General features: G+C 41.2%; 1 long non-coding RNA gene across 1 annotated transcript; it reads right to left on the bottom strand.

The window, feature by feature from the left end:
• Nucleotides 1–4,405: 4,405 nt before the first annotated feature.
• LOC120438363 lies at nucleotides 4,406–5,212 on the bottom strand. Its single transcript, XR_005611841.1, has 2 exons — nucleotides 5,110–5,212; nucleotides 4,406–4,801 (listed from the first exon to the last, which is right to left on the bottom strand). It is a non-coding gene; the product is annotated as an uncharacterized LOC120438363 (long non-coding RNA).
• Nucleotides 5,213–10,109: the final 4,897 nt, after the last annotated feature.

The raw sequence follows: 10,109 nt of genomic DNA, 5'->3' as shown, positions 1-10,109 counted from the left end.
ATGCATTCATAACGATCATTGCTGACAGTGGAAAACCGCGCACAAATTTAAATATCCACTGACAGCAATATTTCGTCATTCCAAAAACAAAAATAATTCTTATTGCTTTTGAAGTGGATTGAATCGCTACAATCCTTTTAAACACAGGACTTACCATCTGATATTTTATAGCGCTTTTGCTCCCCATCTTGCAGGCCTGCTTTTAAATCATCAACACACAAAATATCACGCCCAGAGGGGCGATACCTGGCAGGTTTTTTCCTAAGTGCACTGTTACAAAAAAGAAACAACAACCCCAAAATTAGGCCCGGTTCCGGGCATGTCTAAGTGTAAAAAAGCAAACAAACAAACAAACAAACAAACAAAAAAAACAGTCTTTCTCTTAGGAAAAGAAAAACAACCCAAACCTAACTGGCAGAATCAGCCTGGTACTAAAACAAAAACCCCAAAATTTACCGTAAAAATCACAGGAAAAGTTTTGCCTTCAGGTGAAATAACAGGCTGTATGCATTAGAACCTGCCATGCAGTGCTGCAGTCACTGCTTCTGGCTTTAATTAACAACTGGTGCTTACATGGTCTGAAATCAGACTTTACTACCTTTGCTCATGTTCCCCACATAATATTTACTGGTTGACCACAAGTGCTCCAGAATATCACACAATTCTGGAAAGTCTGGGGCCAACCAACAAAGTTCCACCTGCTAAATACACAGACAACTGTCCATCCTTTTTTATTAGCAGCTGCACAGTTCACACAACACTAATGTTCACCATTAAAAGCTTCCTAAACACTTCATATCAATGTTTTATCACTGGAATGTGAATTTCTTCCCCCTTTTCTTTCTTCCCCAAACATAAAATGTAACATGCTGTCGTGTATTTCACAAAACAAGTTTGTTCTCATGTAATCAGAGTTTATATCTGGGTGTAAGCTTCACCCATACATCAGAAACAGGAAACTCATTTCAACCCTCTGCTACATCTTATTCACTTGTTTTATAATCCAGTCACCCTTCCCTGATCTAGTAACAATCAACTGATTTGCATATCAGCTATTAACCCACCAAGTTGACAGGACAACAGAAATGCATGTTCAAAATATTATCACAAAAGAAAATTTCCTTCATACAGTAAATTACTTGCTGCACCAATCAAGCAGAAAGTATTTGACAATTTACTATATTAACAACTAAATTTATTGTCTGATCACTGGTTGGTCAAACCAGAATCTTTTTTCCCACAAAAGTTAAACTGTAGTCCTGCAACCTGGAGAGTTAATTGTCAGCAGTGGATACACTCAGCATTTGATAACAAGTCTCTGTTAAATTTACACTAAGCTAGCTCCTTAGAGCTGCCTTTCCTTCACATTTATCTCTGTGTTTGTGTGTGTTTTAGTTTTACCTTTGTTGCGATCCTACGGACTTTTCTCAACCTCCACAAGACAGCCGGCCACAGTTTTCCAATTTTCATGTGTTCTCACATTAACAACAACAGACTTCATTTTTCCTCCATGCTCTCTTCTCACAGCTTCTGTCTCCCACATCTGCAGCAGTTCACAGTTGTGGCATGTCAGGGGCCCAGTGGGCCGTTCTTCTTCAGCTTTGCCTTTTGTCTTTCACTCTTTTCAGTCTCTTCCTTTGCCATTTCAGCTCCCAGTATGGCAAATGTGAAACTCAGACAGTCTTCTCAAGTCCATTCACACACAGTGATGTCACTGGAAGCGCATACTTCCATCCATCCACGGTATTTGTACATGCTGCTAAACCCTTTAAGGTTTAGGGCAGTGTTGCTGTGCGTTCACATTGTTGAGTCTTGAAGTCGACGCCGTTGCTCTCGAACTGCATTTTGTCTTCAGGGAGAGATCGATTGCCCTCGAAGCTTGTTCTTCATCGGAAGATGTACATGGAGTGAAGCTGTGTAATATTCAGCCAAAGCACGGCTGGATGTGGTTCCAATTATATTAATCTATCATTTTGCTCCGGCCGCTGTGCTTGTGGAGGACGTTGATCCAGTTCCGTAGCCACCTATACAAAAACACTAAGACATTTATTTGATATCATTTTCATCACTGCTCATTAACACTTTCCCTCTCTTATTCTTCTGTACACATTTTAACACATCTCTTTCCACCACTCTCGGTTGTACACACAACCACAGCACGTCTTCTTTCCCATATTTCTGAAAGAGGAAAAAAAAAAAAAATCACGCACTCAAAACCTGGATTTGCCCAGACCACCCGGAGGAGGCCGTACTGCTGACCTCAGCTTTGGATCATGATCACCTGCAAAAGATTCCTGAGGCTTTTAAAAACTCCCAGCCTGGTTCATTACTCAAAACCGCAATCATGGGTAAGACTGCCGACCTGACTGCTGTCCAGAAGGCCATCATTGACACCCTCAAGCAAGAGGGTAAGACACAGAAAGAAATTTCTGAACGAATAGGCTGTTCCCAGAGTGCTGTATCAAGGCACCTCAGTGGGAAGTCTGTGGGAAGGAAAAAGTGTGGCAGAAAATGCTGCACAACGAGAAGAGGTGACCGGACCCTGAGGAAGATTGTGGAGAAGAACCGATTCCAGACCCTGGGGGACCTGCGGAAGAAGTGGACTTAGTCTGGAGTAGAAACATCCAGAGCCACCGTGTACAGGCGTGTGCAGGAAATGGGCTACAGGTGCCAAATTCCCCAGGTCATGCCACTTTTGAACTAGAAACAGCGGCAGAAGCGCCTGACCTGGGCTACAGAGAAGCAGCACTGGACTGTTGCTCAGTGGTCCAAAGTACTTTTTTCAGATGAAAGCAACTTTTGCATGTCATTCGTAAATCAAGGTGCCAGAGTCTGGAGGAAGACTGGGGAGAGGGAAATGCCAAAATGCCTGAAGTTCAGTGTCAAGTACCCACAGTCAGTGATGGTCTGGGGTGTCATGTCAGCTGCCGGTGTTGGTCCACTGTGTTTCATCAAGGGCAGGGTCAATGCAGCTAGCTATCAGGAGATTTTGGAGCACTTCATGCTTCCATCTGCTGAAAAGCTTTATGGAGATGAAGATTTCATTTTTCAGCACGACCTGGCACCTGCTCACAGTGCCAAAGCCACTGGTAAATGGTTTACTGACCATGGTATTACTGTGCTCAATTGGCCTGCCAACTCTCCTAACCTGAACCCCAGTCAGTGATGGTCTGATAGCTAGCTGCATTGACCCTGCCCTTGATAAAACACAGTGGACCAACCTCAGACTTCCCACTGAGGTGCCTTGATACAGCACTCTGGGAACAGCCTATTCGTTCAGAAATTTCTTTCTGTGTCTTACCCTCTTGCTTGAAGGTGTCAATGATGGCCTTCTGGACAGCAGTCAGGTCGGCAGTCTTACCCATGATTGCGGTTTTGAGTAATGAACCAGGCTGGGAGTTTTTAAAAGCCTCAGGAATCTTTTGCAGGTGTTTAGAGTTAATTCGTTGATTCAGATGGTTAGGTTAATAGCTCGTTTAGAGAACCTTTTCATGATATGCTAATTTTTTGAGATAGGAATTTTGGGTTTTCATAAGTTATGTATGCCAAAATCATCAATATTAAAACAATGAAAGGCTTGAACTACTTCAGTTGTGTGTAATGAATCTAAAATATATGAAAGTCTAATGTTTATCAGTACATTACAGGAAATAATGAACTTCATCACAATATGCTAATTTTTTGAGAAGGGCCTGTATGTACACATGGTCCAGGAGTGAAAAGGAACAAAAATAATGAAGAAACAGAAATGTGTTTTTTTTAAGTAATAAAAAAAATGTGCGTGTTTCTTCTTTTTCAACTGAAAGCTCTGAATAGATACTTAAAAGACAACAGACAGCTGCTCATTGGAATTCTATACTGTGGGTGCAGCCACAGAGGAACCCTGTTTGCTAAGTGTGCGCAGCACACAACCAACAATATGGGCTCCACATATCTGGTGCCCACAGTAAGTAGGGCACACATGTGCCCTGCTTTTCACATCAGTACTGGGCCCCACCGTGCGCTGTCTCCACACAAGGCCCAAAGGCCCACTCATCAAGCTGGACCATTAGCTAGTCATTGGCCAGACATTTCTGATCCCGGGGCTTCTTAGTGATCAGGTTATTTGTGCTGCCAACCAAAATCTGCCTTAACACAACATGAAGGCTCCTTTCACACGGGGGTAAGATGAACAGGCACATGATTTAATACATGAGAAGGGAACAGAAAGAAATTAACAGGAAGGAGGAGCAATGCCAACAACAGCCAGTTGCACAAGTCACTATAAAGTGTGGGATATACCATGTGTGTTCTCACTGTTGTTCTGCATAAGCCTGAACCCCCTCAGTGAGATTATTAACAAGACTGATGAAGCGAGATTGATCAACTGCAGACCAGACAACAAACGACGGAGGCTCCAGAAAAGTGCAATCAAACGATGAGTTTATTAGCAGCGGAGAAGACATATCAGGATATGTCCTCTGACAAAAATACATGTTGAGAACACTTTTAAAGCAGTGGGGTATCCGCCCCCCCATGGCATCAACACAAAACAAAAGTTCATCGTGTACAGTCAATGGTATATCTGGTACATCTTCAATAGCTATAAACAGACATATAACAGACATATAACAGACATATAACAGACATATAACTTCCCCTTTCTGCAACACCTTCCATGCACAATCATTCTTCTGCCCTCAGCTGAATGTCCCTATCCAGCTTATGCAGAGAGCTAAACATTAACTGGCTTCAGTAAACACTCAGGAAACCGTGTGGCATTCTTCAGAGCTTTACTGATCCATATTTTTCATTTGTAAAACTGTAATAACAGAAATAGAATACAGCGTATTCACTCTCCATACAAATACACAACGATTACATTAAATATTGTTGACTTATATAAACAGTCACTACACAATCTCAGTATCAACACTGCACCCGCGTAGCATTTCAAGAGATACAGCTAACATCACATGCTGGTATGTTTCATGCTGGCAGGCTAAACAAAGGGCTAACAGCTAGCTTATGCTAGTAATGTAACAGACTTGCTAAACACACAACAAACTCATTACTTTGCTGAACAAGGTACTAATAAGTGAGAACAATCAATCGTTTTGCCACACTTACAGATTATGCCTTTTCAAGAGCGCCAGATGCAGGACTTTACAGAGACACAGAGAAATGGACCTTCCCTGTCGAGCGCTGGGAGAATATCACTGCTTGCGCTCAAATATGGCGCTACCCTGTAAACCCACTAGATGGCAGGCTTTGACCAGACAAGATCAGGAATAAACATATTTTTCTGACATGTTGCTACAATTAATTACAGAACGGATGATTATGACCTGCTATATAACAAACTTATAAAAGCATACCTTAGAAATAACAGGAGGGACAGAATAATCATAGTCTTAAGCCTTCAGAGTGTCTGAGGGCTGGTTATTGCCTCCCGTCATCTGCTACCAAGTAGGTAAAAGGGCAGCCAGTTACAAAAAGGTCAAAGACACTTGGGCCTGCGCTCAGGCCTGTTGCTAGATTTATGTATTGTAAGCATGCATGCAATTAACCTGCTATGTTCTCATCCTCCCTCAACATGTATCACCTGGACACTCTCACCAGTGAAGCTTAAAACCCTCTTGGACGGAACATCAACTCTAAACAAGCACAGTTATGCATTGTGTATAGAGTGATCATAAATAAACCTGTGAATAGAAAGGTCAATGTGATGACCAACATATTCAATGCAATAAGAACCCTGTAAACAATACTACTGTTGAAATAATACTGTAAAACACGTTATCAATGCATTCATCATAAGGCAGATTATATGATAGCAATACAAGAATCTCTGAATCCCAACACTGACTACAGATACCAACTACAGAATGGAGCAAACATTAGCCACCTCCTCTATATGGATGAGTGTACATGGACAGGCTGAATGCCAGGAGTGATATCCACTAAATGAAAAACTACAGCTCAATGCCACCAGAGGACATTTAATTTTTCAGAAATTATGTTAAAACAGCTTGCAGCAACAGGGTTTTGATTCAAACTACTTTCAGAACAAGAAGCCCTGCAGGATTTTAAAGGTTTTATTTGAAAAATCAAAACAAAAAACTAACGTTTACTCAACAGCAGAAAAACCACAGACTCAGAGGAAGAGGGCGGGCTTTACTTGGTGTCAGTGAGAGAAATGAAAAAAAGCTGAAATGAGTGAGAAGGACGATGAAGGAAACATCTGTGCTGTGTCTGCTCTGTAAGTAGAATCTCTGTGTTTGTTTGAATTCTTGTACTTTGACTGTCTGCTCTCCTGATAACTGATGATGGAGGAGAAGACATGAAAAACAAATCAGGCTGAATTCAAGTTCAAAACACCACGAGGACCAACTGCAGGTCTGAACTGACTCTTTATCTTTGCTCAGGAGTCGAGGAAACACAGCAGGCAGTGAAAAGATCAAATCATTCACTCATTATATCAACACAGCTGCACAGTGGACACATGACTGTACTGGGTTATTTAAGAGTAGTGGGTATTTTTCTGTATTTCCCCAGTTAGTGCTGGGAATCATGAAGTATCCAGATGTGTCATTAACAATAACAGCTGTTAAATAGATGTGTGGAAAGTGTTATTTAAAATGTGATTAAAACAAGTCCCGTAGACATTTAAGGTTTATGGGGATTCTACGCTGCTGTGAATAAGAGTAGTTTTTTATTTATCAGGTATGTGTCAGGTCTGCATTTGTCTGATGTCCTGTCACATTTATACCCTGACCCTGATCATACCGGCATCAAACAGAAAATGAGCAGATATATCAGAGAGATGAGTTCGTGCGTTTGTCAGCTGTTTGTGTGCAGTTGTTCTTTATGTTCACCTCAAATCAACCTGAGTGTCATTTCTCTTTAGTTCTGATCTCACTGCTGAGCTGCACAACAAACCAAGGTCAGTAACCTTCTTCTGTCACAGTTTAAACCTGATAAATACTCACTGATATGACCTGATTGGGTTCATGTTTCACAATGTAAAGTCTAACCGATCATCAGTTTTTCATTTTAACCCTCACAGCTCGTCTGACTGTGAGTCCCAGCAGCTCTCAGTTCTTTGAAGGAGACTTTGTGTCTCTGAGCTGTGAGGAGGACAACAGCTCTGCTGGATGGACTCTGAGGAGAAACACAAGCAAACAACAGAGGACTCAGTGTGGAGATGGGTGGGGAAAATGGTCTGATTCAATTAATTCTTCATGTAACATCAGCTATATTCACATATGGTACAGTGGAGTTTACTGGTGTGAGTCCAGAGAGGGTCCCATCAGTAACATGGTTAACCTGACAGTCACTGGTAAGCTGAGTGTGTGGAGTTAGTGTTGATGAAGCTGTGTGTAAATGGATGAAATGCTGTAGTTTGTCTCTGTGTTGAGGTGGATCAGTGATCCTGCAGAGTCCTGTCCTCCCTGTGATGGAGGGAGATGACGTCACTCTGCTCTGTAAAACAAAGACCACTCCCTCCAACCTCCCAGCTGCTTTCTATAAAGATGGCTCCCTCATCAGGAAGCAGCCTACAGGTCACATGACCATCCAGCATGTTTCCAGGTCTGATGAAGGCCTCTACAAGTGTGACATCAGCGCTCATGGAGAGTCTCCATCCAGCTGGATCACTGTCACAGGTGACACACTCACCTGTCTGTGTTTCTGCAGCTTTCAACATTCACAATGTTTGGAGCAGTGTTGGGGAGTAATGGAATACATGTACCACTGTTATGTATTTAGAATACAAAATATGAGTAACTGTATTCCTGTACAGTTAACGTTTAAAAAGGTGGTATTTACAATACAGTTATTTTGTTGAAATAAATGGATTACACAGCGGTCATTTCCTCTTTCATATGTTAGGCTATGCCCTCTCTATTTCTGGTAATTCCATGCCGGTGGAAACCCAAACAAAACACGCATTAAGAGGCTCTAATGCCTGGGTCTCAATCTCGCGGCCCATGTCACCTCTACTTGTGGCCCGCATGAATGACGAGAAGAAACATTTTTAAAGATTATTATTCAAAAATTGATTTGTTATGAAGGCAATAGGCAGAGTGTTACAGGCATCGACACAAACCCGACATATTAGCCAGAGGTCCCTTTACTTTGGTTCAGAGCCGCGGACCTGTTTCATATACGCGCGGAATAGTTTTCTATATGAGATCGCTGCAAAATGTCCACCCTACTGTTACTCATTTTATATTAAGATTTAAAAATCTAGTTGGTATTGGTATGGCGAATAACCTTCAGTAACAGTAATAAGTCACACTGCAATAGTACATTCATGAAGTTGTAAAAAGCATGATATTATATTAAGTAATCCAAAGTATTCAGAATACGTTACTCTCATTAAGTAACGTAACAGAAAACATTACAAAATACATTTTGGGGCATGTATTCTGATATCTGTAGTGGAATACATTTTAAAAGTAACCTTCACAACACTGGTGACCAGAGGTTAATGACTGAGTTTGCTTTATTTTAGAGAAACTGACCACCACACCTCCACCCACATCCACACCTCCACCTGGTTCCACCTCCATCACTCTTCCTCCATCACTCTCTCCTCCCATTCTCTCTGTGCTGTCATCTGTTGGATCAGTCTGTGTTGTGGTTTTACTGGTGCTACTGGTTCTGGTGGTGAGACGAAGTGTTCACAGGAAACCTGAAGGTGAGAATCAGACTTCCTGATTTTCATGTTTGAGTTTATTTAGTAGAATAAAGTTCACATTCATTATGATCACAGTAACAATTTTCTTTAAATTTATCTCTGTTTAGATATTTCATTAATGTTATTTTAAATTTTGTATCATTTTAGTCGATCGAGAAGAAGGTGAAGACAATGATGTCATCAGCCATGTCATGTATAGTTACGTCAAAAGATCAGATTATCAACAGTCAATCAGAGACAAAAGAGGTAATATTTTCTTCCTATTCATTAGTGGTGCAACGGATCAAAAATCTCACGGCTGTAAGTCACAGATCGGATCAATTTTCAGATCAGCAAAGAAAAAGGAAAAAAGAAACAATTTTAACATTTACTTATTCACTTATTTAAGGGTTTTTTGCCTTTTAAAAAACATTCAGCTCAAGAGTCATTCCACACAACGCCTCTGCTCTGATACAGACGTGGACAAAATTGTTCGTATCCTTTGGTGAGTGAAAGAAAAACTCACAATGGTCACATCATTTTTGTCGTGTCCTGTTTCATGAATTTATTTTTTAAATAATTCAGTTGAAGCATGGTTGAAAAGCAATGTCTGACTTTCATTGGTTAAGATTTATAGAATTTTTATTTATTATTACATTTGTCAGATTAAAGTTATTTCTGTCAGTTATTTCTGTTATTTCTGTGAGTTTAAGGATACCAACAATACCAACAATTTTGTCCACGTCTGTATAATGAGCGGTCACAGTCACTTAGTTTTCAGTTGTCCTGGAGGTCCACCCATTTGTAGTTAGGGCAATAGAAGATGCTTGGGACAGCTCAGCCATAACTTTAAACTTTTCCTGCTCATACATGCTTGGAACGATCTTGTCACTGAAGTGGACGCGCAACGAGATATCATAGCGTGGCTCAAGCATGTTCATTATAGTTTAAACCTTGTTTTGCACAACGGAATATGGCCTCCCGTCTGCAGCTAAACACCCCATTAGCTTTTGTAATAGCTTTAGCCTGGACGGATTGGGCAGCAAAGGGCTGCTTAAATGCCGCAAACTCCTCCTCCTCTTCTAGCGCTGACCATAACTATCTCTTGACAGACTGACCATGCGCACCATACACATATAATTTTTCTTCTTTTTGAATCTTCTGGTGACGTGCGTGCGGAACTGTGAAGTGGGATGCAGTTGTGCAACAGATCAACCGTGATCTGTTGCACAACTGCTATTCATTGTCATCCAATTCAGTGTCAGGGTGACATAAAAAGCTGAACTGAAACACAAGCTTCCAATGATCAACAGTGAATTTAAACAACAGTTCCGAAAGGTCCAAAAACATTAGTCACTGCCCCAGTCTCCCCAAGGCCTTTCTTACACATCCACATCCTTAGACTGGCACTCTGCCACTTCCTCTTGAGCTGGCCACAATGAAGCAA

The sequence above is a fragment of the Oreochromis aureus genome, linkage group 3 (assembly GCF_013358895.1).
Source record: "Oreochromis aureus strain Israel breed Guangdong linkage group 3, ZZ_aureus, whole genome shotgun sequence".
In the NCBI taxonomy this organism is placed as follows: domain Eukaryota; kingdom Metazoa; phylum Chordata; class Actinopteri; order Cichliformes; family Cichlidae; genus Oreochromis; species Oreochromis aureus.
This window is presented reverse-complemented; position numbering and strand designations above follow the sequence as displayed.